Raw genomic sequence first — 8018 nt, forward strand, 5'->3', positions numbered from 1 at the left:
CATGTGTAGAGCCTGGGTTAAGATAGCTAAGAACCTAAGAGAGCAATTTGAATTTTTGTTTATATATCATCTTGCCATTAAGGAAAACAATGTTGAAGTGCAATCTATAAGCAGACCTAACAGGTTTGAATATATATATGTTGAAATTTGAAAACTGCTTTAAAGCAAAAAACAGTGTGTTCACGGAAGGTGTCCAGTAACTTGTTTTCTGTCAGTGATTCTGATAAATGATGCGCTGTCACAAATGGAATCATGTCTACTGGACAGAGTGACTCACTGAAGGGATGATGGGAAGTTCGTCAACAAGCTACAGCAACTTTGGGGTAATGGGTCACTTTATATCTTCTGGGGATAGCTCCCCGCCTTCTCCCTGTGCTTCTAGAATTTCACCTGGACATCCTGATCTTGATTTACTGGATCAAGGGAAGTCGGGCTCCATTCTTACTTTTAAAGGTCTCTTACAGGAAGCAAAGGAATGAATCAAAGACTCAACGGGTGACCTAATTGCTAGTCTAGGCTTCCAGCCCATGGCAACCCTTCACTCCTCAGATTTCTTTTTAGAAGTTGTGGCTGCTAATTACTTCCAGCTGTTGCTGAGCTTGCTGGGACAGCCTGATGTGCTCACCCTAGGAGTGTGGCTGACCAACCAGCATAGATGTAGTTATTGATCAACTCCTATGGTCAATCACAGATCAGGGAAATATGGATATCATGGGAGGGGCATCCTAAGAGAAATCTCAGTATGCATGGGTATTTTCCCTAAAAGCCAACTGTAGACTTGTGAACTTTAAAGAGTTCCAATAGGAATTGCCCAACATAATAAAAGGTAATGATCATGGAGTGAGGATTCAGGAAGAGGAGGCTGAATCACCACTCTTAGGCTTGAATCTAGGAAAGCAATGGCTCCCATGGTGGCTGGCTGGAGGAAGGCACACCCAGCCCCTTTGGGAATCCAAGAGTTACAGTAGTGATCTTGGAGTAGGGTTGGGACAGAACCTACCGGGAAATCCAGCTTAGACACCTGGGAAGGCTACCTTGAAGCTTGAAAAGGGAAGAGTGTGCGTTTGGAGAATAAAAGGTAGTTAGGGAGGGTGAATGTTTTTACATTTTATTTTCTTTTATTATTTTAAACTTTATATTACTTTAGATTTTTTGTGAATCAAAGCTAGCTAGTGCTCAGAATTACAATTTAGTGATTAATTGGTAGTAATGCTAATGAGCACCCCTATGTTTTTTTTAAAATAAATATAAGTATGTTCAAAAATATAAGTTGTATAGTTCATGTTAAGGTATACTATGCCTGTCTTTCAGAAATAAGGTAGAGCCAATTTATTTTTAACAGCTTTTCATGTGATCCATGGGAAGCTCTGAAATGATGATACAGAGGGAAATCACACTGTTTTTTAAAAGGGAAATCGCATTAAATTGGCCTTTTTTTTTCTAAATCCTTTTTTTTAAAATTAGGTATTTTCTTCAGTTAAATTTCAAATGCTATCCCAAAAGTCCCCCATACCCCCCCACCCCCCACTTCTTGGCCCTGGCGTTCCCCTGTACTGAGGCATATAAAGTTTGCAAGACCAAGGGGCCTCTCTTCCCAATGATGACCGACTAGGCCATCTTCTGCTACATATGCAGCTAGAGACACGAGCTCCAGGAGTACCGGTTAGTTCATATTGTTGTTCCACCTATAGGGTTGCAGACCCCTTTAGTTCCTTGGGTACTTTCTCTAGCTCCTCCACTGGGGGCTCTGTGTTCTATCCAATAGCTGACTGTGAGCATCCACTTCTGTGTTTGCTAGGCACTGGCATAGCCTCACAAGAGACAGCTATATACGGGTCCTTTCAGCAAAATCTTGCTGGTGTATGCAATGGTGTCAGCATTTGGAGGCTGATTATGGGATGGATCCCTGGGTGTGGCAGTCTCTAGATGGTCCATTCTTTTGTCTCAGCTCCAAACTTTGTCTCTGTAACTCCTTCCATGGGTGTTTTGTTCCCAATTCTAAGAAGGGGCAAAGTGCCCACACTTTGGTCTTTGTTCTTCTTGAGTTTCATGTGTTTTGCAGATTGTATCTTGTATCTTGGGTATTCTAAGTTAAATTGGCCTTCTTCCATGAAGCAGAGAGATACTGGGCCAATTCATCCTTGACTGTGTGTTAACAGCACAGAGCTGAGGAAGGACCATTCCCTACCACACTCTGAAATACAATCTGGGTTTGTTTGGGTATTTTTAGATACACTCCTAGATTTCCTAATTTTGTGCATGTGCCCACGGCATGTTTTGTTTTATTTGTTTGTTTGTTTGTTTTTTAGATCTACAGCTTTCTCCTCTTAAGAAACCCTGCTGTCTTTTCACTTAGGCATCAACCTTCAGAGGTTCTGACCTGTTCTCAGAACTGTCCTTTCAACAGCTGGTCTGCCATTCCCACCAAGAGGAATGGGGAAACCAAGCAATGTGGCTCACAAGGTTAAGTATTGCCTGCCACTGTCCAATATGAGCATTAACAAAATCCAACTCCTCTCTAGACAGTTTCCCCAGTTACATTATTCTATGGAGTCAAATTTTATTTCAAGCCTGCTGCAAAGAAAGTTATTAGAAAAGACCAACTGAACAATTCTCTGTTATAGTAAAGATTTGCTAAAAAACAAAAACAAAAACAAAAACAAACCACCACCAACAACAAAACCAAACCAAAACAAACCCTCGTATTTTTATTAGTCGGTTTTGGCAACAAGAGAAAAGAACATGCCATCATCAGATTCTTCAAGACCAAAGGATACAGGTTATTGGGTTGCTCCAAATGGCCAACGGGCAAAGGGTGGACCTTAAACTCATTAAACTCTATCAAGTAGAATTTTCACTTCTTTCCAGCAGGAACAGCTAATCATATCAAACCATAACTTATGGCTCTGGACAGGGCTGTTTCTTTACCTTGTGTAACCTGATTGCTGTTTTGTTGCTTACTTCATTTGCATTTTTGTACAGAAAATGTTCAAACCATGTGGAGACACCTCCATTTCCAAAACTATGAGACTTTCTAAGTTGAACTGAGTCGGCAACCTTTATCACAGCATCCCTGAGGGCACTTGGTAAGGCAGACTTCTCATCATGGCTCTAAGCTCTGGAGCCAAGAGATTCCTCTCTCTTCTATTCAACAGAGGACAAAGAATGAGATGCGGGAGGAGGTCCCTGACTACAGAACTATCAATTTATATCACAAAATAAGTCACAGTAGTATAATGCTTATCGGCAAATCCAGACACAATAAACCACTTATTTATGAATGTCCTGCAATATCTCAGATTTTACCATATTTGCAAAATGACACAAAATAAAGTAGTATACATAAAGTGGATGTTTTTGCTTGTTTGTTTATTTGTTTCCCCATAGAGGCTTAAGGGACTGTTTGGCTACATATTGTGCACTAAGAGGGAGATAAGAATCTATAATTCAATTGGTGGACTATCATTTTGAATTAGTTTGGTAACTTTCCATAATCAGCAAGAATACCATATGAAGATTCTTATAATAAAATAACAGAATGGAAGGCTTTGCTAATCACAAGCTGTGGGGACATAGCTGACTCATTTAACCCCTCTATAGGAGGAATATTTGCTGTAGAAGAATGGGAGAGTGATCCGTACAGGTAGTGCATACAGAGTTTAGCATAACAGTATCTGTGTATTGATCTCTCAGTGCAAGTTAGCTTTCATCGTCATTGTTACACTAATTTATTGACTGAAACAACAAATCTCTCAAGGCAAAGAGAGTTAACAGATGGTCATCTAGCAAAGTGTTAGATGCGGTGTCATATTCCTGGACAGATCACACCAAGGCTGCACAGTTCTCACATGAGAGGTTTTCATTGACAGAGGCGCCCTGAAGAGGGGGTGAGGGAAAGAAGTGAGACGAGAGAGCTATGGATCAGGTCCATGTCTTTTATCCGGGCCGTGACGTAGGTAACGCAGGTGATGGCAGGTAAGTAATACAGGTGACTCGCAGGTGATACAAGTAAAGCATGCGCAGAAGGTGCCATGGCAACAGACACAGGAGGGTATTGTTGCCTAGTGTCATCGCTGGGTTCAGAGGCTGGTTGTAAACAGTTTCTGGCTCTGGATGGTTCTGATGCTAACAGAAAGCATGACATTTTCCCGTGTAAATGGCTGAAAGGGAGAAGAGGGCACAGTCTGGAATCAGAAGGCTGTTATAGTGTATAACATCCTAGCTCCACATCTCTCTCCATCATCTCTGACTCTTGGTCCAAACTTGAATGTGAAGCTCAACTCTTTCAGTGTCAATAACAACAAGATAATCTGTACACATGGCCTTATATAACTATAGTTATCTATATATTTATTTATTTGTGTGTAAGTGTGCAGGTTCATGTGTCAAGGTGAGAAGGTAGAGACCAGATGACAAGGAAGCGACCCATAACTCTCTAGTCTCACTTCTTTCCCTCACTCCCTCTTCAGGGGCGCCTCTGTCAATCAAAAACTCTCACCTGAGAACTGTGTGGCCTTGGTGTGATCTGTCCAGGAATATGACACCTCATATTGCAGGTGATGACTCTTTCCTTTCACCATGTGGGCCCTGGGGTATGAACTCTAGTTGTCAGGTTTGGTGGCAGGCAGCTTTACCCACTGAGCCATGTTACTTGCCCACGTGCAGCATTTTTTTTAAATATCTATGTATTTATTTATTTATTTATTTATTTATTTATTTATTATATGTAAGTACACCGTAGCTGTCTTCAGACACTCCAGAAGAGAGCATCAGATTTCATTACGGATGGTTATGAGCCACCATGTGGTTGCTGGGATTTGAACTTAGGACCTTTGGAAGAGCAGTCGGCGATCTTAACTGCTGAGCCATCTCACCAGTCCAGCATTTTTTATTTTAAGGTTGTGACACTTTTTTCAGGAAATAAAAAGGAGGTTCTTTTGCTCCTTGTGTCAAATCATTACTTTTCTTCTTTATTCTCCATAGCCTTCCCAAATATTCTATGATAATGATTGCTTTTCAATAATCTCTAGTATTATGTCTTTTCAGCTTAACCATTTATTTGCTGTGACTCATGTTAAACAAACAAACAATCTAGAATTTGAAACTATTCCTATTGGCTATCATAAACTTTAAGGTATATTTTAGGCTAATCAGAATAAGAGCCTCTTTAATCACACACTTGCTCTAAGTAGCATGTAAATGGACTATAAACAGTAACTACGCTCTTTGTTATGAAATGAGAAGGTCCTATGAGAAATATGCAAGTGGGTGAAATACACGTCACTCATTATCCTACCTTCTGTGTTTAATCAGGATGAACAGAGAACAGTTTTGTCAGAGCAAGTGTTATGACGCCAGTTAGTTCCCTCCTCACAGCCTTAGTTTGAAATCCTAACCCCCAATAAAATGGTGTTCAGAGATGAGGGCTTTGTGGGTAATTTAGGCCATGAGGGATAGAGCTTTCATGAGTGACAATAGTTCCTTTACCAACGGGAAAGAAATTCCAGGACACTTCAGGCTACGTACTGCCACGACTGTTTGCTTACAGGTGATCCTACTAGGATCCTCTCAGGGACCTAACAATGGCTTGCTTACGTCATTACCTACTGCCTTTATTTCCCACGAGGTGTGGTTGGTGCATGGGTGGCATGTAAAAAGGACTCTTTGCCACCCCATCTCTGTCTCTCTCTGTGTCTCTCTGTCTCTCTGTCTCTCTCTCTGTGTCTCTCTATGTCTCTCTGTCTCTGTCTCTCTCTCTCATGTGCACATGCGCGCTCTTGCTTGCTTACTTGCTCTGTTCTCACATGTTCCTAGTCAGCCTCTCTTTCTGTCCTTCCTGTCCTCCTCTGTCCCCCTTCTCTACCCATCTTTAGAGAAGGCTCTGCTCCCATCTGTCTGCCTCTATCCCTTCTCCAAGACCCCACTACCTTCCCTTCCCCCAAACAAACCTCCCCTATACCGAGTCTGTCAAGTGGTGTGATTTCTCAGGGGATGGCTTGGCCTGGGCCCGCTAGGTACCCCACTACCTGCAGACCAGCCGCATTGTGTCTCATAATGACAAGAAGGCAGCTGACATCTGGAATTAGTCCCTCCCTGCATTAGCTGTGTCATGAATTACAACCTTTAATTATGTTGCAGAAATCTACAAGAATTATTTTTGAGAACAATTACCATAGTCTAATTAGTATGGAAATGAAAAACGAAAAACAAAACAAAGAAACTCTACCACACCACCACAAAAAACCAAAGCAAACCAAACCAAACCAAAAAAACCAGTAGAACATGAACTGTTTCTTTTCTGGTGAAGTAGAGTGCACCCTTGAGATAAAATTGAAAAGCATTTCTGTCTCCAATGAGTAATTTTATGAAGTGATTGTGGCAACTGGAAAAAAAGAGGAAGAATGGAAAATTTTTTTCTTGAATCAATCTGAGTAGTGCTGTCTCTCAGCCTCACCATCCAAAACTGAAGACTTCCACATTCGGGAAATCTCAGTGTTACTCTGAGAGACTACGCCGTTAGCACACCACAAGGCACTGCTGTTTCCAGTACCAATTATCCCTTTTTCTTGAGGATGGGGTGCAGTCAAGTCTTATCAGGTCTGTGCTTATCACGTCTGTGGGCTCAGAAGCAGAGGCCACTTTCTAACACAGAAGAAAGAAGGGACTGGACAGATTCTTAGAACCAGTGTTCTATGGGAAGTCTTTCAGGCAGTCTCCTTTGGTCTTCATCTTAAAAGAACTTCTCTCATGGTTCAGCAAGTTGAGATAAAAGAGCAGACAGAGAGATAGGGAAAATTAAGGGACATGGCAGATCAAATAAACCCCTTCCTCTGACTAAGAATGTACAGCATTGGTTCTCAACCTGTGGGCTGCAAACCCATGGGGCTTGCAGAGCAGATATTTACATTATCATTCATAACAGTAGCAAAAGCACAGTTATAAAGTAGCAATCAAATAGTTTTAGGTTGGGAAGTCACCACAACATGAGGATTAAAAGATTAAAGGGTTGCAGCAATAGGTTGAAATGACTGACTCATAGCTTTAACATAACGGCAAGAAGTTGAAATTGCCTATAAAGACAGTGCTGGGCTTCTTGAAGGCATTCCAAAGATGAGGGAAATAATATGCTGCTTATGATACCCTGCCCCTCATGAAGTCACCTAAATATTTAATTTACAAGAGAAAATTCCTCAATAAAAATGAACCAGTTTGTAATTTTTTTAAACTTAAGCTTTAACTTTTAACTAAAATTAACAGACTTTAGTTAAATATAACATAAACATATTAGCATAAACAGACCTTTAGCATCCCTAATCCAATGGCTAAGAATGTCTTCAGAAAGATCTGAGGCCTGCAGCAGAGATATCCCCGTGTGTGGTAATCTACTTACCTGGAGAACTGACCAACCGCACTCTTGAAACTGCGTTGCTTTGCAAATTTGTTCCATTTCTATGAAACACTGATCTGATGATACATTGAAATGTGGCATTTGGCGTACCGTAAGTCTGTGTTCTTGGACAATGCTCATTCACATTTGGTTCCAGAATAAACTATTATTTCCTTTGAGGTGAGGTCTGGGAGTTTGCATTAATGACAGCCTCCTAAGAGCATTCCTCTCTCTCAACACACTTAAATCTGAACTCACTTTTCTGTTAGTAACCTCACTATTTTTGCTTCCGTCAGCTTGTCCAGAAATTCTTCTGTGCCAGGGAATCAAGGACTAGGCAGAGTGGGGGAAGGGAAGGGCCTCAGGTTGCTGTACCAGCAACTGCCTTTCCCCACTACTTCTTACAGGATGGTCACCATTGTGTGCTGAGAAAGAAATAGCTCCCATACAGAGTCCTAAGATAAAAACTGCAAACACCTAAAAATTCTAAAACAAAAGGTTCTCTGTAAAGAGTCCTGTGATGAAAGGATGAACCATTTAGAGACTGCTGTATCCAGGGATCCGTCCCATAATCAGCTTCTAAACGCTGACACCATTGCATACACTAGCAAGATTTTGCTGAAAGGACCCA

General features: G+C 41.2%; 1 long non-coding RNA gene across 2 annotated transcripts in view; it reads right to left on the reverse strand.

Annotated features, from left to right (window-relative positions):
* Nucleotides 1–4103: 4103 nt before the first annotated feature.
* Nucleotides 4104–8018, reverse strand: part of LOC110304157 — a 25744-nt gene continuing 21829 nt past the window's right edge. For both annotated transcript variants that reach the window (XR_002379020.1, XR_002379021.1), the window contains one exon: nt 4104–4160. This is a non-coding gene — a long non-coding RNA (uncharacterized LOC110304157). The remainder of the gene's footprint in view (nt 4161–8018) is intronic.

This window comes from Mus caroli, chromosome 1 (genome assembly GCF_900094665.2).
Source record: "Mus caroli chromosome 1, CAROLI_EIJ_v1.1, whole genome shotgun sequence".
NCBI classification, from domain to species: Eukaryota; Metazoa; Chordata; class Mammalia; order Rodentia; family Muridae; genus Mus; species Mus caroli.